The 21,037-nt window shown below is 45.3% G+C and overlaps 1 long non-coding RNA gene across 3 annotated transcripts in view; it reads left to right on the top strand.

Moving 5' to 3' along the window:
* LOC142311427 (uncharacterized) overlaps nt 1-21,037 on the top strand; it is a 225,553-nt gene that overhangs the window by 18,873 nt on the left and 185,643 nt on the right. The window contains exon 3 of one of the 3 annotated variants that reach the window (XR_012754267.1): nt 11,696-11,813. The exons of the other annotated variants lie outside the window; for them this stretch is intronic. This is a non-coding gene — a long non-coding RNA (uncharacterized LOC142311427). Of the gene's footprint in view, nt 1-11,695; nt 11,814-21,037 lie in introns of those variants that run through there. 3 annotated transcript variants of the gene reach the window in all.

The following is a 21,037-nucleotide window of genomic DNA, read 5'->3' as shown; positions in this document are numbered from 1 at the left end:
CTGTGCTTGTATTGTTTGTTTTTTGCTCGTGTTTTTTTTTTTGTTTTTGTTTTTTTACAAGAAGACGAGAAGAAAAATGAAGGAACTGAGCCAGCTTCATATACGCAGCTGCTGGCTCTATTTCACAGCTGCCATCTACCTATAAGGGTACCTACAATCAGTGTTCCTCACAGTTTGGACACTACATATTTTCACTGTGTCCAAAATGCAGTGTTTTACAGTATAAGCAAAGTGCATGGGGTTAATAGAACTCTCATGTGCATTGTGCTTCTTTTTTACGCTGCATAAAATGACCTGCGGAGCTTTTTTCCAAGCCGCAGCATGTCAATTTCTCTTGCAGGAATGCTCAGTTTTCTGTTCAGATTTTCCCCATAGACTTACATTAGATGCGGAAAATCAGCTGGTAAAAGATTCACATGCGTTTTTGGTTCATTTACGCGGCAGAAATGCACCAAAAACCCATGTAATCCGCACTTAATCATGACAATACCAGAAAGTTCCAAAAACAAAATGGCTTTGTTTTAAAGGGTGATACAACAAACGGAGACAAAAACGCAACGTAAAAAAACGCAATAAAAACACACCATGAAAAATTACAATGAAAAAAAAATGCAAGTAAAGTGCGGAGATGTTTCAGAAATTTTGCAACGTCAAACTCAACTGCTCAGACAATGTCAGTTCTGTGTTCACACAGAGTTTTTTTTTTTTTGGGGTGGTTTCATCAGTGTTCTATTAGGCCCAAGACACACGGCATGAAAATCGGAGCGAGTGGAATACGGTGAAACATCGCATTCCACTCGGACCAATATTAGCCTGTGTGTCAGCACCCATGAGAGATTATTTTCTCAGCCCTAATCGGACCGAGAAATCAATCGCAGCATGCTGGGGTGTAATGCGATTCTTGTTTATCTTGCACCCATTCAAGTGTATGGGGCGAGAGAAACATCGCACTGCACTCGCAGTACACCAGTGTATGCAAGTGCAGAGTGAGAATGGCAATAGGCGGCTACGGAGGAGAGAGGGAAATAAATCCCTCCCCTCCTCACTGCCGGCCCGCCCTCCACAGCTGTGGTCTGATGGCACGATCGGACCTTAGTCGCAGGGACACTCGCATGACATTCGGCTCCCGCTCTGTTGCCAGCGTGAGCAGAGTGTCATGTGAGGATCGCAGTAGTCCGTGTGGCCCAGCCTTATACTATAAAAAGCTGCTTTTTACAGTACCACTGAAAGCAATGAGATTTCAGAAATGTCAAGCACACACTTCCTTCTTTTAACCTGACTGACTTAGCGAACTGCAGCATTTTTGAAATATGCAGCATGTCAGATCTGTCAGTGTTTTTGCATCCATAGAAAGCAATAAGAAAGTGCAAAAACTCAGTAAACAGGTTTTGCTGCATTTTTTTGCTGTGTTTTTAATGAACAAGACCATGGTCACACATTGAGTATTCGGTGAGTTTTTTACCTCAGTATTTGTAAGCCAAAACAAAGTGTGGGTAAAAAATACAGAAGTGGTGTTTCTATGAACCCAAGGTCACACTTGCATATGAAAAATCGGTCCAATTCTCATGCTGGAAAGTCGTACGAGCTCTGTCCAAGTGGTAATCCATGTGCAATGCGACTGCAATGCGAGTCTGCATTTTTTGAGGAAAATCTGGTCCGTGAGCAATCCGTGTGTGGTGCAATTTTCCTGCAATTTTGTGATTTGGATGTTTTTCTCGCACAGCACACTGATGGGTGATGGGTGATCCGTGTGCAATCCGTTTTCATTCTTGCACCCATAGACATGTATTGGCAACACTGCATTCGCACGATGCACAGATTATTTTTTTTTTTTTCTTTTGCCAGTCCGATTGGAGCTTAGAAAAAATAGCAGGTTGGAGCTGCCTAATTGATTAACATTGGTTCGAGTGCAATGGAAGTGTCGCGCCCAGGGATATGGGGTTCTCTGTCCCGGGCAGGGTATGTCTTGAGAATGTCACTTTGGTGGCCGTTGCCCGGTTCTGTGCCCTGGGCCATTTTTGTAATGGGGTATATTTAGAAGGGATTAGATTAGTGTTCATATGTGACGTCACTTGCGGTGTTGCAGCTATGTTGATGGAGCTACTGCTGCATAATGTCCACTACTGAGGCTGGTGTTAATGGCAGCCTGGATGTTAGACCCTCCGCAAGCAGGGCCAGGCCCCAGAGGGTAGGTGTAACGACAGGTGTCGGAAGAAGGTAGTCCACACAAGGGGTTTAGTGCAACTTGTTCTTTACTCACTTTCTGGTGGTAATTGTTCACCCGAGGCCGGCTGGTTTCACCTTCAGGTCCCCTTTGTCTCAGTGCCAATGTAGTAATCTGGTACCTTCTTCCCCTGCACCTGTCTCTGGCTTGTGGGTCCCCATGGCGTAGAGCAACTGGGGGTCCCCGTCCGGTGGTGTTTCTTTCCACTTCTGTCCGTATGACGGTAGTGGGAACCCTGTGGGGATGGCGTCCCTGGTCCTGTCCCCGGCTCTCTCTTTGCTACTGAGTCTCGGATTTTTAGGGTCAGCGAGGTCCTTGATGGTCCCCTCGCTGTACAGGTGTTAACAGGTCGGCTTGGAGCTTCTGCCTGTCCTAAGGTCCTGTACCCTGTTGGTGCGTAGTTCCGGGAGTACTCCACTGTACTCCACCGGCAACTACTCTCCTGGGTACCAGGTTACTGTCAACCCTGTGTAAGTGCATCTCTTCATGTCCACCTTCACTCCTCTCCTACTCTGTTCTGACTCGCCACAGTCTGCCCCTCCCACCTGGTCAACTAGTGGACTGGACTGGCTCCACCTCTACGTGGACATCCATTGGTCCGACCCTAGCCTTGTACCATTGTATGGGGGATTGTTGGGGAAACCTGGGGTTACCTGAAGTTTTTGTGTGTTACCGGCTGTGCTGTGATTCAGTCATAACAGCACTTTACCCTTGTAGCCCTCATCCTTCTCAACTTCTACAGTAATGTCTTAGAATCTGTGATTATTAAAACAAGCAAGAAAAGTGAAAACGCGGTCCGGAAGAGCGCTAAGGAAGCCAGGTTAGATGGACAGTTTAAAAAATATTTTTCTTTTAGTTAGTAACCTGCCACAACGCGTTGTCATATCGAAACGCGTTGTGGCAGGTTATTAACTAAAAGAAAAATATTTTTTAAACTCCCCATCTAACCTGGCTTCCTTAGCGCTCCTCCAGACCATGTTTTCACTTTTCTTGATTCATTTTCCCCTTGTGGGATCCACGGCAGGAGCTGCTTTGTTTGGAGGCATCAATCACAAACAGGTTTAGCGGCGTACAGGCTCCCCGGTGATCGGTCATTTGACCGCCCCGTGAAGCTCCAGTCTTCACAGACGGACTTATCTGGACCAGTGTCCTGGCACCCGAAACAAGAGTTTATCCACGCTATTACCGCGGTTGTGCAGGGGTGCACAACCACGCCAGGTGAGCGGCTCCACTTTCCCCGTTTATACCATCCCCGAAAATCCTTCACATGCGCTCCTTTCTCTTCTCCAATCTATCTATTAAAACAAACACTCTCACTTATAAGGCAAACATGAACATTTCACCTCAATACAGGACAAACAAATAACGAAGGTGAAGCTTAGTTTAGAGCAGGGGTCTCAAACTCTGCTGTGTGTATGGGCCGCACATAGAAAAAAAATTATTTGGGGGGCCGCATTCTTTGCAGGGCCAAGTGACATTTTAGTGATTCCATGTATTTTCTTCTATACACCTTTTTGGATCACTTTTTGTGAACATTTTTTGCTTGTTTATTAAAACAAACCTGCACGTTTTTGTTACGTTTATATGTAAAAAAGCATTTTTAATGGTAAAAATTTTTTTTTTTAGCTTTCTTGTGCCCAGTAATAATGTGCCCATCTTTTTTCCTAGTAGTAATGTGCCCATTCTTGTAGCATTGTGCCCAAGTAGTAATGTCTCCAGTTCTCATCTTAGTTGGGAATGGAGTCGGTGCCCGTGGCTCAGCTGAGCACAGGCTCCGCTCATCCACTAGGCTGGGTTTCCCTGGAACCTGCAGTACCACTGGCTGACTGTAGGTGGCGTGTGTCTTCCACCTGAAGTTGCCATCCTTTACCTGCAGCCAATGGGAAGACACCACACCCCTCTTATTCCCTTTCCTGTCATCTCACCACTGCCAGAGATAGTCTGTATTCATGGTTCCTGTGCTGTTTGTATTTTGATTCCTGTGCACTGACCTTGCTTGTGTTCTGACTACCCTTCTTCCTGTCGTTTATGTACCTGCTGCCCGATCCGAATTTGATTTCTACTTCGTCTGCTGATTACGTCCTTGCCTGCCGATTCTGTCCCTGTTCTGCAATTTCTGGTTTGACCCTGCCTGATGGCTACTCTCCGGACTGCTGCCTTCCACAGTTAATGATCACCTTGGGCCTTGTGTAATTCCAAATCCCTGTATAGGGGTTAAAGAGTTTCAGGATTCTAGGGGTCCTGTTTGGTGAGTGGCTTCTCTCTAGCCTGTCCATTATAGCCCGTCTGAGTCTGTGGATCCAGGCAGGCGTTACACCAGCTTGCCCTTGATATCAGAGCATGGGAAAGCTGGGTGGTGAGGGAAAGATGTATAGCAAATGATGAGAAAGTTGAGTGCTAAGAGAAAGATGTATAGCAGAGCATGAGTGGGTGACCCAGCACTCGGCATCAGCTGGGCGCTGAGGACAAGATAGATATCAGAATATATGAAATCTGTCATCTGAGGGATATCCAAGCATGGGAAAGCTGGGTGCTGAGAGAAAGAGCCTCTTTCCCTCAGCGCCCGCCCCATCCTGGTATATAGCCTTATCCGTGTTTTGTTTTTTTTCTGTACGTTATATTTGTGCTATAAATAACATTATTAGCATCTAAAAATGGTAGTAGTTTTTTAATGGTACACGAGTTTTGTTTTTTTTGGCCCTTTTAGTATTAATTCTGCTTTTTTAGTATCTGAATTTTAAAAATGCTACACGTACACATTCACACAAATACAGACATATACACTAGATTGCTCTTTATATACTGTATATGTCTGCATTTTGTACACACTGTATATACAAAGAAATAAGAAAGTTGGATGTCTGACAGCAAATCATGAAGATCAGGAGACCCGGCCACCATCACAGAACAACGGTGAGGCATATCAGTTACAGGGCTGTGGGGGAGGGGGCAGGAGAGTGGAGCTGTGGGGGAGGGGGCAGGAGAGTGGAGCTGTGGGGGAGGGGGCAGGAGAGTGGAGCTGTGGGGGAGGGGGCAGGAGAGTGGAGCTGTGGGAGAATGGGCAGGAGAGTGGAGCTGTGGGAGAAGGGGCAGGAGAGTGGAGCTGTGGGGGAGGGGGCAGGAGAGTGGAGCTGTGGGAGAAGGAGCAGGAGAGTGGAGCTGTGGGAGAAGGAGCAGGAGAGTGGAGCTGTGGGGGAGGGGGCAGGAGAGTGGAGCTGTGGGGGAGGGGGCAGGAGAGTGGAGCTGTGGGGGAGGGGGCGGGAGAGTGGAGCTGTGGGGGAGGGGGCGGGAGAGTGGAGCTGTGGGGGAGGGGGCGGGAGAGTGGAGCTGTGGGGGAGGGGGCGGGAGAGTGGAGCTGTGGGGGAGGGGGCGGGAGAGTGGAGCTGTGGGGGAGGGGGCGGGAGAGTGGAGCTGTGGGGGAGGGGGCATGAGAGTGGAGCTGTGGGAGAAGGGGCAGGAGAGTGGAGCTGTGGGAGGCAAATAGGAGGACAGAAGAGGGCAGTGGGGCTGGAGTCATCATTCAGGGAGCTCTAGTACTCACTTCACATTGTTTTCTTCTGGAGACTCCTGCTACTGCCGACTACAGAGCAATGGCAGTGCAGGAGAGCGGGATACAAACTGAGAAGTCTCTCATTTCTGCAGCACTCCCTGCACAGGCCTGAGACTCCACAGCAGCTCTGTGCCGGTAAGCGGGGCTTATGCTGACATCACACGCTACGATATATCGGGCGAGATGTCGTTGGGGTCACGTCGTTAGTGACTCACATCCGGCATCGTTTGACATATCATAGCGTGTGACAGCTACGAGCGACTGGTAACGAGCAAAAATACTCACCTTATCGTTGGTCGTTGACACGTCACTCATTTTTCATAAAATCGTTCCTCCTTCTGCGCGCTGGTTGTTCATCGTTCCCGAGGCAGCACACATCACTCCGTGTGACACCCCGGGAACGACGAACTGCAGCTTACCTGCGGCCACCGGCAATGAGGAAGGAAGGAGGTGGTGGAAGGAGGATGTTACGTCCCGCTCATCTCCGCCCCTCCGCTTCTATTGGGTGGCCGCTGTGTGACGTTGCTGTGACGCCGAACGTCCCTCCCCCTTCAGGAAGAGGATGTTCGCCGCCCACAGCGAGGTCGCTCAGCAGGTAAGTGTGTGTGACGGGGTTAGCGACTTTGTGGCAACTAATTGCCTGTGACGCACAAACGATGGGGGCGGGTTCTATCGCTTATGCGATCGCCCGATATATCGTCCTGTGTGACTCCGGTCTTACTCCTGTGAGGCTCCAGAGCAGTGAGAGCGGGGATGGCTGTGCTCAGCATTTCTCCTCTCTTCTGATGGATGGAGCATGCAGTATATGTGCTGGATGCTGGAGGAGAGACTGTCAGGAGCCCAATGATGGATCTATCGCCCAGCAGATGCTCAATGCCAGCGGCCGTGTAATAACTGTGCCCATAATACCACCCACCTCTCAGCATCGGCTTCAGTGGAAAGAGGTGGGCGGGATTATGGGCGTGGAGAGCAGGGAATAAGCAATTGCTTAAGTAGCCGGGACATGTGTGAGCTCCAGTATGGCGGCTGCCTCCTGTGTGGCGACCCCTGTGACCGCGATTGTTCCGGTTCTGATTGGTGGAGTGCAGAGAGCTCCTAGCCCACACTGTCCTGCAAATGCATCAACTGTAGTAAAGCCGTGCTGGCGCCGGCCCCTGCATAGTAACAATCGTCACAGGGTCTGCGGGAACACGGGCCACAACAAGCAGCCTCAGGGGCCGCGTGTTTGACACCTCTGGTGTAGTGAGTATGATTGCAGGGTCTTCTCTTTTGGGGTGCAAAGAGTCAGCTCGGGCACTCAAAGAATTGAAAAAACGAAAATATTGATGCTTATTAATGCCAATTTTTATTCATGCAAAGGTCTGTATTATTATGACGTTTCGGCCATACAATTTTGGCCTTTATCAAATAAATGTACTGAAAAAACAAAAGAAAAATACAATGTCAAATCTCATAAACATGTACAATCAATTTTACACGTAATGCATACAAAGATTTTTACACGTAATGCATACAACAAAAATTTTTATGGCCACTGTTTTTGCCCTGTGTCTATCGCCTCTCTTAGAGAATCTATAAGTTTTTATAGAATTATTAAAATGTCATTAGCTTTTCTACAAGGAGTATTAGTAAGTCCTTATTAGTTACCTGGATATGCCAGATGCAGTGGTGGTTTAGTGGAATTACACTGTCAGTGTTCCTGTAGGCCCCGTATCTACAGCCCCCCTGTGAGCATTTGTAGGATTAACATAGTCAATAATCATATCACAGTGATCATTCCAAGAAAGAAAAGAGGGATAGACTCCCATCTGGCATATCCAGGTAACTAATAAGGACTTACTAATACTCCTTGTAGAAAAGCTAATGACATTTTAATAATTCTATAAAAACTTATAGATTCTCTAAGAGAGGCGATAGACACTGGGCCTTCATTCCCTAAAGAATCTCTAACAGTATACTAAGGACTAAATTTATAGGACTACAAGCTGTATTTATTTGGACATACATAGTGGTGAGTGATGAAAATCCCATCCTTTATACATGTCTCATCTTTTCCATGTTTCTCAGTTCGTCTTTTATTCTTCATATTTGAAGGAACTTGGTCCCATAGTACAGCAGCTACATGAGCATGAGCCCTTTTGAGAGGTTAAATGACGATGATAATTAAGGTAACACTACATTACTCTGTGTGCTCAACATGGTGACTGAATCTGTAGTGAGCCTTGGCCTCCCCCCCCCTCCTTCACTGGATGGAGGTTGTAATCTAACTCTTACCGTTCTTTCTGTATCTCAGGCCATTTAGCGGACCATACACCACAGCTTGCTAGTGAACATTGGGTCTCCAAGAGACATAGCATATAGACAGTAGCAAAGGTAAATTTCACAACCAGTTTTTTTTGTAATTTACATAATCTTCATGTCTCCTTATGGTCCCCTGCATACACTTATACATGAAGTACATATAATGTTCTCAAGATGAGTTTGTTTTCTACTTCAGGTTGATCACTAAGGTACCATTGGTCAGCATATGTGAACCTAATTTCACCAGTCTAACCTCATATACGTTTCTTGTGGTACGTATTTCTTCTTTATAATGCCTTTATACATATGGATTATGTATACTAGGGTCTCTTAATTGAACAATCATTAAGTGATGATTCATACAGGTGTACATCATGGTTTTTCTGTTTATTGTACAAATTGCTCAAACGTCAAAAACAGTGGCCATAAAAATTTTTGTTGTATGCATTACGTGTAAAATTGATTGTACATGTTTATGAGATTTGACATTGTATTTTTCTTTTGTTTTTTTCAGTACATTTATTTGATAAAGGCCAAAATTGTATGGCCGAAACGTCATAATAATACAGACCTTTGCATGAATAAAAATTGGCATTAATAAGCATCAATATTTTCGTTTTTTCAATTCTTTGAGTGCCCGAGCTGACTCTTTGCACTACTGACTTTTTTCTCGGTGGCACCTAACTCATATTTGTGAGCCAGATTCTAATCTCAAATATTCTCTTTTGGGGTGTCTGCTTTCTATAATGAAGTCTCCTGCAGGATTGTTTACATTTTGTGGCTGCATGGACACTTTATTATTGAGCTGCGATTAGGCCTTGCAGAAAACTCCTACCAGGGCTTATTTTCGGGAAAACACTGTATACATTCTATGTATAGATTTTATGGACACGGCGATACCAAATATATTTGTTATAGTGTCAGTGCAGGCGTGCTCTGACATCTCATCCAAGGAGCCAGACATTAGCGCCCGCAGCCATTGTGCGCACTGACACTGATTGCGATCATCTGGTGTCATTGTGTGTCGCCCCAGGGCTATGGGGTGCTCGGTCCCGGGCAGTATATGTACGGGGATGCTTTGTCACGGGTGTACTGTGGCCGTTGCCCGCTTCTGTGACCCTGGGGGTCGCTTTAAAAGAGGAAGTATATACAGGGGAGATGAAAGAGTTTGTTGTGACGCCACTTGCAGGTTGCGGTTATGGTGATGGAACCACCACTGCACAGTTTATGGCCACTGGGGCTGGTGGTGATGGCAGCCTGGATGTTGGGCCCTCCGCAAGTAGGGCTGAGCCCCAGGGGGTAGATGATGGGGTGCGGCGTGGAAAGAACGGTGACCACACGATGGGAATGCAGTGCAACTGTTGTCTTTACTTACAGCGTTGGTAATGCTGGGCGTCTGGTTCAGACCACTGGTGCCTGCAGTCCCAGTGTCGGTGTGGTAACCTGGTGGCTTCTTTCCCCTGCATCTCTCTGTAGTTTTGTGGAACCCGTGGCTTGGAGCGTCTGGGGGTCCCCTCCTGTTTGTAGTCAGGCTCTGGTCTGTACGGCGGGCAGTGTGAACCCTGTAGGGTCGGTGTTCTGTTCCGGTCCCTGGCTCTATCTTTACTGCTGCAAGCTCAATGGTTGTTAATGAATAAAAAATATTTTCTTTATTTCAAAAATAAATAAGTACAGATAGCAGCAAAAAACAAAGCACCACGCACCTTGAAAATCCTTCTTTTTATTTCCCAGTGAAACAGCAATGTGTATTATGGCAATGATAAAGGTATAGCCGAAACGCGTCTTGCCGTGTGTTTACAGCAGTAATCTTCCATCTCTGCCTGAACTGATTTGTTTTTTGCTGCTATTTGTACTTTTTATTTATTTTTGAAATAAAGAAATATTTTTTATTCACCAACAACCATTGAGCTCGCTGGATTTATCCTTCCTCTTCTATTCAATTGCTGGCAAGAGCTCCTGCCATTCAATCCGACGCAGAGCCTCCTCAAGGAATAGCAGCATACACTGGACTGTGTTTGGTAAGCTGGCTTTCTTGGTGTTTTTTTCTTATCGTTACTGCTGGTGCCACTGGATTCTTGGGTCAGTGAGGTCCTGGATGGTCCCCTCACTGTGCAGGTATTTGTCCGGCAGCTTAAAGTGTTCACCTGGCCTAGGGCCCTGTGCCCCGTCGGTGCTTTGGTTCCAGGGGTACCTCGTCGTACCTTCCCTGGCAACCACTCTCCTGCGCCACCTAGGTCACTCTCATCTGGAGACACGTCCGTCCCCTACTACTGTCACTACCGACTGACCTACTATCTCTCTCCTCCCCCCTGGGTTGTTGCTAGTGGACTGGATCGGCTCCACCCCTGGGTGGCCATCCATTGGGTCCTAAAATAGTCAGTCACCCATGATTGGGAGAGGGAAACTAAGGATGTTTCTGTGTTTTGCTGTTACTGGCACTGGTCTTCCAGGTCCCTGGGGGTAGGCCCTGCATCATTGACAGGATGCAGTACCTAGTAGTGCCCTGATGGGTTCAGTGGTGCTACAATTGCACAGCGTTCGCTCTAGGCCTCAATCAATGTAAGGTACCGGCTTTATTATGCAAATATGAGGGCGTGACGGTGCCCCAAGGCTTAGACCACTCCATGGGTGCACGATGCTCCCACATTTCCATACAAAATAAAAGCTATTTCTTAATTTAATATTAAGCCACACTTGTCTAGTATGATATAAATAGGGGCTAGGTGCCCTATATAAATGTTTAGGCAGCTTAATTGCCATTTTGATGGTGACATACTCTCTTTAAAGGGAATCTGGCACCAGAATTCTTGCTGCAGCATGACGTAGGGGCAAAGACCCTGATTCCTGTGATGTATCCCATACTGGCTGCTTTCTGCAGGTTTGATAAAATCACAGTTTTATCTGCTGCAAATCCAACAGTTTTCTGAATGCTTATCTTTGTATCTCCCTCACCTACACCACTGTTTGACAGGTTTCTGTGTGCACTGTGTATAGGCAGAAAGCTACCAATCAGTGGTGGAGGCGGGGTTATACAGAGCTCATGAATTTGGAGGACTACATGACAGTAGGTTTACTAGTCTTCTAATGATTATCTCCAGCTGATAAAACTGTGATTTTAGGCTAAGTTCGCACACTGCGTTTTTTTGACGCTGCGTTTTTGCCCGCTAAAAACGCACAAAAACGCACCCGCGTCAAAACGCATGCGTTTTTACCGCGATTTGCTGCGTTTTTGATCTCTGTGTTTTGCTGCGTTTTTCCAATGCATTGCATGGGCGGAAAACGCAGAAAAACGCAGGAAAGAATTGACATGTCCATTTTTTTTTTTTTTCAAGCTCAAAAACGCAGCTTAAAAAAACAGTTGTGTGCGGACAACAAAATTGAAAACTCATAGACTTTGCTTGAGAAGCAAAGTCATGCAGTTTTGAGGCCAAAAAACGCACCCGAAAAACGCGCTGTGCGCACATAGCCTAATTGAAACTACTGGAAGCAGCCCAGTAATAGACACCACTGGAATCAGGGTCTCGCCTCCTACATTATGCTGCTCTCAGATTTCAGGTTCTAGGTGTGCACTATGGTTTGCTTTCTTTATATTAGTGTGGCATTCTGTATGATTTTACCAGGACTCATTGACCTTGGAGACACGTGGCAGCTACTGATGATGTCCCCCCTGAGGAGACCACTGACCTGGAGAATAAAGCCTTGTTATAAGGACGGGAGGGCAAATACCTCACGACTGTTTCCAATGCCAGGTGGCTATTAAAACCAATTCCGGTAAGAGGAGGCACAGACATGTGTAAGGTGACCATACCAGATGAATTCATCAATTACTAAATGTATGGCAGGAAATTAGGACATGAACCCGACACCAAGAAATGGACAAAGTGAGCGACCATAGACCAATAGATTAGCCAGAGAAAATGAGTGCAGCAGATGAGACACATCACACTTCCCTCTGACATTGGAGATGTCCAGCAGTGCCATCAGCTCAGGACTGGCAGCAGATTTATTCCCTTCCACTTTCTACTTTGTGTCTCCATTATGAAGAGTGTAATAGACATTGATATTGTAGGTAAATGATAAGGTCTTGGTTGTCCATGAATGTGGCCCCTGTGTGAGCACAAATACTATAATATACAATGTGCTGCTCCTCTTTTCCAGAAATCCTGAATTGGTTCCTCTGTACAAATGGGGTTTTCCCATCTCATTACGTGACTGTATATCACAGGAATCTGCTGTCACTGGGATTATTGGGGCCAAAGCTTGTTTTTCCTATGGATCCTTAACCCCATAGCGACGGCCTAACGTCTCAAGACGTCGGAAAAACAGGGTACTTATTCTGTTCCGACGTCTTGAGACGTCAGGCCGGAAAAAGCTTGTAGCGCCCCCCAGTGACGAAAAATCTCGGGGGTTTCAGCTACCGGAGGTAGCTGAGACCCCCAAGATTATGAATCGGGGTGTTTTTTTTGGACCCCGTTAATGCGATCGCCGGTATACACCGTATACCGGCGACAACATTAAAAAAAAAAAAATGGCCGGTAAAATTGATTTATTTCTCATCTGACGTGATCAAACATGTCAGATGAGAAATAAATATAATCCTCTAGTGCCCCCAAAGCCCCCGGTACCGGAGAGTCCCCCCACCACCCCTACCCCCCCTCCGGAAAATCCAAGATGGCGCCGACGCGCGCTGAAAACTGCCGCCGCCGTCGGCTCTGCATTCATTTCCCTCCGATCTGAAATGATCAAACATTTCAGATCGGAGGGAAATGTCCTCCCCCTGACCCCTCCTCCGGTACACCGGAGATCTCTGGTCCCCGGAGCCCCCTCCGGTTCTCCAGAGCCGCCTCCCCCCTCTCCCCTCCGGAGCGTGGAAAATGGCGGCCGCATTCATCCTACTCTTTCTGCCGCATGTGACACGTCACATGCGGCAGAAAGTTGTCCCCAAGTCCCCCCGTCACCCCCCCCACCCCCGGTCATACGTTACCTGGCTGCTGGTGCTCCGGCCCCGCGATCACGCCGCCTCCTTCTCTTGAATGCTGGCGGCGCATGCGCAGACAGCGGCTGTCAGCTGGATCCCTGCAAGCAGGGACGCTGACGTCGCTGCTGCAGTAGGCTGCTCCACTGTGGACCGGGGGAGGGTGAGTGCAGTAATCTGCAGACACACTCCTCACATGGAGAGCCTGCTGTTCTAGAAAATGGGGGGTACGTTCTGTGAGCGTGCCCCTCATATTCTAGAATGAGGTTACTGCAGGTCACTCTGCCCTAGGTTGGACCGGGGCAGTGAGAGTGCAGTATTCTCAGATTACTGCACCCACACTGCTCATGGAGAGCTTGCTCTTCCAGAAAATGGGGGATACGTTCCCTGAACGTGCCCCCCATATTCTAGAAGATCCAGAGACGGCGTGGGACCTCAAAAATGGATTACAGCGACCGAAATTTATTTATTTACAATAAATTGGTAAAAGAGGAATGTTTCGGGGAGTTTTTTTTCAAATAAATTTTTTTTTTTGTCTTTATTTTTTTCTATTTCTTGACTGGGTTAGTGATGTCGGGTATCTGTTCAGATGCCGTGACATCACTAACCCCAGGGCTTGATGCCAGGTGACATTACAGCTGGTATCAACCCCATATATTACCCCGTCTGCCACCGCACCAGGGCGCGGGATGAGCTGGAGCGAAGCGCCAGGATTGGCGCATCTAATGGATGCGCCACTTCTGGGGCGGCTGCGGCCTGCTATTTTTAGGCTGGGAAGAGTCCAATAACCATGGCTCTTCCCACCCTGAGAATACCAGACCCCAGCTGTCTGCTTCACCTTGGCTGGTGATCTAATTTGGGGGGACCCCACGTTTTTTTTTTTTTTTTAAAAAAACGCCTGGGGAGCCCTTCAAATTGATCACCAGCCAAGGTGAAGCTGTCAGCTGTGGTTTGCAGGCTACAGCTGTCTGCTTTACCCTAGCTGGCTATTAAAAATAGGGGGGACCCCACGTCGTTTATTTTAATTAATTTTTTTGGGGGCTAAATACAAGGCTAGGCACCCTTTAGTGCCACATGAAAGGCACTAAAGGGCGCCAGCTTAGAATATGCAGGGGGTGGGATGTTATATTTGTTTGACATCTATCCATTCATCCATTGTAGCATTTTAGGCTGTGCGCCCACAATCGGGATTTGCAGCGTTTTGGGCGCAGTGTTTTCCCTGCGTCCATAACGCTGCATTGTGCAGTAGAAGCACAGTGGAAGGATTTTTAGAAATCCCATGCCCAATGTGCTTGCCCAATGTACTTCTCTTCTCCGCAGCATAAACCGACCTGTGGCGGCAGCTTCCCGAGCCTCAGCATGTCAATTTATGCTGCGGAGATGAGTGTTCTCTGCAGGTAGCATAGAGCTCCACAGCGGCCTGAACCCAAATCGTGGGCATGGGCAGCTGCGTTCTCCCGTGGACAACACTCACATCTCTGCAGGAGGCTGACACTGTGTACTAGACGCCGTGTCGCTGGATCATGGCCACATAGCCTAAAAGTGAGACATTGGTTGCTACAGCAACATTTTTGTGAAGTACCTGTGGATTCAAAATGCTACTATACTCCTGAATAAAATCCAGTTTCCAAAATGGAGTCACTTGTGGGGGGTTTCTAATGTATAGGTACCCAAGGGGCCCTGCAAATGTGACTTGGTGCCCGCAATTTATCTCAACTTTTCCAGAATTCAAATGGTGCTCCTTCCATTCCAAGCCCTCCCATTTATCCAAACAGAGGTTTTTGGCCACATGTGGGGTATCCCTGTGCTCATAAGACATTGGATAACAACCTGTTGGGTCCACGGTTTGTTGTTGTCTCTTGAAAAAGTGAGAAATTTGATGCTGAAGCAACATTTTTGTGAAAAAAATGAAAATGTTCAATATGGCAACCTAAGCTTATCAAAATCTGTGAAGTATTCGTGGATTCAAACTGCTCACTATACACCTAGATAAAAGCCTTGAGGTGTCTTGTTTCCAGAATGGAGTCACTTGTGGGGGACCGCCACTGTTTAGGCACCTCAGGGGCTCTCCAAATGCAACCTGGCGTCCGCTATTGATTCCAGCCAATTTTGCAGTCAAATGGCACTCCTTCCCTTCCGAGCCCTGCTGTGCACCCAAACAGTTGATTTCCACCACATATAAGGTATCGCCAAACTCAGGAGAAATTGCACAATAAATGTTATGCTGAATATTTTCCTTTTACTCTTGTAAAAAAAAAAAGCTACCTGGTTGAAATAACAATTTTGTGGTAAAATTTTATTTTTTTTTTTTCATGGCTCAACGTTATAAAATTCTGTGAAGCACCTGGGGGTTCAGGGTACTCACCAAACATCTAGATAAATTCCTTGAGGGGCCTAGTTTCCAAAATGGGGTCACTTGTGCGGGGTTTCTGCTGTTTAGGTACCTTAGGGGTCCTCCAAATGTGACATGGTGCTTGCAATCTTTTTCGGCCAAATTTCCTTTCCAAAATTCAAATATTGCCCCTTTCGTTCCAAGCCCTCCCATTTGTCCAAACAAAGGTTTCAGACCACATGTGAGGTATCACCGCGCTCATAAAAAAGTGGTTAACAAACCTTGAGGTCAAATTTTTGGAATTACCTCTTGAAAAAGTGAGAAAATTGATGCTAAAGCAACATTTTTGAGAAAATTATTAAAATTTTCAATATGACAACGTAACGTTAACAAAATCTGTGAAGTACCTGTGGATCTAAAATGCTCACTATACCCCTAGATAGAATCCTTGAGGGGTCTAGTTTCCAAAATGGTGTCACCTGTGAGGGATTTCTTCTGTTTAGGTACCTTAGCGGACCTGTAAATGCAACATGGTGCCCGCAATCTATTTCAGCCAAATTTGCTTTCCAAAATTCAAATATTGCTCCTTCTGTTCCGAGCCCTCCCATTTGTCCAAACAGAGGTTTCTGATCACATGTGGGGTATCGGCGTGCTCATAAGAAAGTGGGGAACAAGTTTTGGGGTCCATTTTGTTGTGTTATTTCTTCTAAAAGTGAATAAATTTGGGTTAGAGCAACATTTTTAGGTAAAATTTAATTTTTGCTTTTTTTCATTCCACATTGCTTTTGTTCATGTGAAGCACCTGAAGGGTTAATAAACTTCTTGAATGTGGTTTTGAGTACTTTGGGGGGTGCAGTTTTTAGAATGGTGTCACTTTTGGGTATTTTCTATCATCTAGGCCTCTCAAAGTCACTTCAAATGTGATGTGGTCCCTAAAAAAATGGTTTTGTAAATTTTGATGTAAAAATGAGAAATCGCTGATAAACTTTGAACCCCTCTAACTTCCTAACAAAAAAAAATTTTGTTTCCAACATTGGTCTGATGTAAAGTAGATAAGTGGGAAATGTTATTTATTAACTATTTTGTGTCACAGAAATCTCTGGTTTAACGGTATAAAAATTCAAAAGTTGAAAATTGCAAAATTTTCAAATTTTTTGCCAATATTCAATTTTTTTCATAAATAAACGCAAAAAATATTGTCCTAAATTTGGTACTAACATGAAGTCCAATATGTGACGAAAAAACAATCTCAGAATCACCGGGATCCGTTGAAGCGTTCTAGAGTTATAACCTCATGAAGTGACACTGGTCAGAATTGCAAAATTTGGTCTGGTCATTAAGGTGAAAATTAGCTCCGTCACTAAGGGGTTAATATCTTTGGTCCCTTTAATGTTTTTCTTTGCACAGGAGTGTATGTGTCTCCCACTATACAGGGAACTGCAGCCACTACAATTAGTGATGAGCGGGCACTGCCATGCTCGGGTGCTCGGTGCTTGTAACCAGCAGTCAGATTATCGGGTGCTCGACTCGTCTACGAGTATAATGGAAGTCAATGGGGGACTCAAGCAATTTTCTGGTAAGTCTCCTGGAAAAATGCTCGAGTTCCCCATTGACTTCCATTATACTCAGTACTCGGATCAGTTCAACTCAACTGCTCATTACGAGCCCCCGAGCATGGCAGTGCCGCTCATCACTAATCACAATATCGTATGTGACATGAAATTGGGATATTATTATATTATTAATAGAGAATTATTAATAGAGAATAGAGAATTATTGGATATTGATCTTATTCCATTCATGAGGGGGCCAATTTCCGTTTTCGTGCTTTTGGTTTTTTTTCTCCTCTTCTTCCCAGAGCCCTAACTTCTCTATTTTCTGTCCACATGTACATAAAAGGGACCCGTAACGTTTTCATTTTTTGGTCACTGTACCCGTGTGATGGTTTCTTTTTTTGCAAGGCGACATTTTTATTGATGCCATTTCAGGATAGATATGATGTTTTGATCGCTTGTAACAGCATTTCATGTAGTATGGCACCAAGCAAAAAAATCCATCATTTTGGCATTTTTGAAACTTTTTGCTGTATTAGTCACTACCCTTAGAGGACTTGAACCTTATGTGATCACTAGTACTATATACAGCCATAACACACTATGGCTCTATGTAGTAAAAATCACGGTCTGATTTGAAGCTCGGCCACAGGCAGGGCTTCAAGGGAGCTTCATAATGAAAAGTACAGAGGTCTTTAACAGACCCCCAGCTGTCATAAGAATCCATCAGCAACCCGCGATCATGTCACGGGTGTGCCGATGGGCTCATATATTGACGTGCCCCCATGCTGGTGTGCTGTTAATGGCGCTGTCAGAGTTTGAGAGTGGCATTTAACAGGTTGACAATCAGGGGCAGCGCTTCACACCACCGACGGTTGTTGGGAGCAGGTCCTGTCTGTAACACACAGCCATAACTTCCCTGGTATGGGGTGAGCTCACCCCATCAGCCCGTTCTATGAACCCGCTACTGACTTAAACATAGAATGTCGGTAAGGGGTTAATGGTAAATTCTCATGTGACTTTGTACTTATAGAACATAAATGCAATTCTATTATGAGACCAGAAAACCCAAGAAACACAACAAAGAGCAGAGGATGGAGACTCAATGGAAATAAAGCAGCAGACAAAGATATAGGGGTGAAAATCAGAGAATTTTATTAATGGGGGGGGAAGGCGGGGGAGCAGGTAATTTTGATAAATGTCAAGGATATATTAGATCCAATGACTTCAGTTGATTCAGGGGAATGGGAAAAACTCATTCCTAACTCCACTTAGGAAAGTCAGACTAGTTCCCTGGATTAGCAACATTATATTAATCCAGGGGAAGGCGAAAAAACCTCATTGAGCCATCGGCCAATTCTGCTTCAGTTGAGGAAAAATTCCTTCCCGACTCCACACATGGCAGTCAGACTAGTCCCTGAATCAATCACTAAATAATTGTATTTATTAGGGAGGTGGATGAATGGTGGGGGCAGAGGTGTTGATCCAGAGGAAGGAGAGAAAAAAACCCTTTATGACTTCTGCCAATTTGTCCTGATATTAGGGGAAAAACAATCCTTCCTGGATCAAATACCCAGACAGATACTCACCTCATTCCCACTGCATGAAGATGGAAAGCTGGCTCCAAGACAACGTGGTGGTCTTCATCCTGGATTTGCTGGTCCTTGGTAGAATCCGTTCTTCACAGCCAAATGAATCCATGTCTTGAAGAGATGTTTAGGTCAGGCCAGAGGTTGGAGGATTCAGAGCCAAGAGACACAGGTGGAAATATGATGTTATTCGAGGCCTTAAATCAGCAGAGAGGGTCGTAGTCCGGAGCAAGCCAAGGTCAGGCACACCAGCAGCGGGCGGAGGAGGCACAGGGTTCTGGGCAGGTGGCTCGGGTTCATCCTACTGTGTCCAGCTTGGTGGAAAAATGAATAGTCGGACACAGGGTGAAGAGGTGGTTTATCTTCCGGCCAATCCAGATGGTTCACTCCAGAACATGCTGCAAGAGAAAGAAATGTACAGAGGTATAATAACAGCAGTTCCTGGTAATATTCTCACATTTCTAACTGCTGTTCTCATCATGGCGTGGAAATTCTAAAAGCTTTTTGTAATAAGCCTTTACTTACATGGAAAGGTATAAAGGGGGGCCGTGCTCTCCTCTGCTCCAGTTCCTCCCAACAGATGGTCCCGAAAAATGGGTGGTCTCTGATGTTCCCTGACACTCCCAGGCGCGTCTCTGGATTCTTCCGTAGCAGCTTCTTTATTAGATGTTTCACGTCTACGTCTAGCCATGTTGGAAATTTTGGCCTTTCGGTGGTAATTGACTTGTAGACGGCTTGCTTCTGGGGGCCGTTGTAAAATGGGGAACGTCCAGTTGACATTTTGGACACCACTATCCCCAGGCTCCACCAGTCTACTGCTGCAGTGTAGGATTTCTCCAGGAGCACTTCTGGGGCCATGTAGTGGAAAGTTCCCGTCCGTCCATAGATCTTTTTGGACGCGGTCAGTCCATCTTTTGCCACCCCAAGATCTATAATTCGGGCGTGACCATCTTTATCCAGCATGATGTTGGCTGGTTTGATGTCTCTGCAAAGAAAATAGAAAATGTATTACTTTGTCTATATAACCACAGGACACATCTGAAAGGTGATACAAGAGACTAGTAAAGAAATGCATCTCTTACCGATGGGCGATGCCATGGCCGTGGAGGAACTGGAGGCCACAGATTAACTCTGCTGTGATAAACCTGATGAGAGAATAGACTGTTTAGTATCAATGACATGAAATCATCCTGAGGATAAACCTTATTACAATCTCTAATATAATCTATTGACGGCCGATTGTCCGACTGTTTCCATATTTCCCCGTATTTAGCAATTTTTCCTTGTTAGATACTCGCCGTGTGGTCTCGATGTTCAGTTTGCCGCTCATTTTAATCAGTGACTCAAGGCTGCCACCGGACAAATACTCCATGATGAAATAGGCTTCGCTCTGGAAATAAAGCACAATATATAGATATTATCACTGCTGCATGTAGTACATATATGTCATGGAAAAGATGTCTGGAGCCCGGAGACCCCTCTGTACCTGAGACTGCAAAGCGGCATCCAGATGACTCACGAATGGGCAGTCTCTGGCAGCCAGGAGTATGCGCCTCTCTCGCCGTAGGGCTTTGGCATTGTCCTGTTTGTCAATGATCTTAATGGCCTTGTAGATGTTTTGGCCACAGACTGATGCCAGCACCACCTGAGGAAAACACAGGGAAAAAAGCCATTAAAGAGGTCACATTTTTTTTTTTTCCGTCCCCTTCTTCCAAGAGGTATAATTTTTTTTTTTTTTTTCTCCGTTGACCTAACCGTATGAGGAATTGTTTTTGTTGGATAATTTACATTTTTTAATGACACCATCCATTTTACCATACATTGTACATTGTACTGAAAAATAAGAATTAAATTCCAAAATGAGATAAAATTTGTGTATAAAAAATAAAAATAAAATATTCCGCCCTTGATTTTTTTGAGGGATTTGTTTTTACTGTGTTTGCATAGAAACCTAATTATCCAGGACAATATAATAACGGCGACATCTAATGCGTGGATTTTTAAAAAATATTTAAATATTTTTTATTATATAATACATTTTTTTTTATTTTTTTCCATTTTTCATTTTTGCTTTTTCCTCCCCTTCTTCCGAGAGCGATAACTTTTTTTTGTTCTTTTTTTCCCTCTATCTTGCCATACATGGTTTATTTTTTGCGGGACAGGTTGTACTTTTGAATTAAACCATTAGTTTTACCATATAGTATTCTGGAAAATGGGGGAAATAAATTCCAAGTGTGGTGAAATTACAAAAAAAGTGTAATTGCACAATTGTTTTGGGGGTATTTTATTCACCACATTCGCTATATGGTAAAACTGATGTGTCTGTATGATGCCTCATGTCGGTACGAGTCCAGAGATACCAAACATTTATACTTTTTAACTTTATCTAAGTGGTGAAAAAAAAATTCAATTCAGAAGTTTGTCCCAAAAAAAATAGCGATTTTTGTCGCCATTTTCCGAGACCTGTAGCCTTTTCATTTTTTAGCAGATGTTCCTTTTTGCATTTTAAAAAA

The sequence above is a fragment of the Anomaloglossus baeobatrachus genome, chromosome 5, assembly GCF_048569485.1.
Source record: "Anomaloglossus baeobatrachus isolate aAnoBae1 chromosome 5, aAnoBae1.hap1, whole genome shotgun sequence".
Classification (NCBI taxonomy): Eukaryota; Metazoa; Chordata; class Amphibia; order Anura; family Aromobatidae; genus Anomaloglossus; species Anomaloglossus baeobatrachus.
The sequence above is the reverse complement of the archived record's forward strand: the minus strand, read 5'-3'. Positions and strand labels throughout refer to the sequence as shown.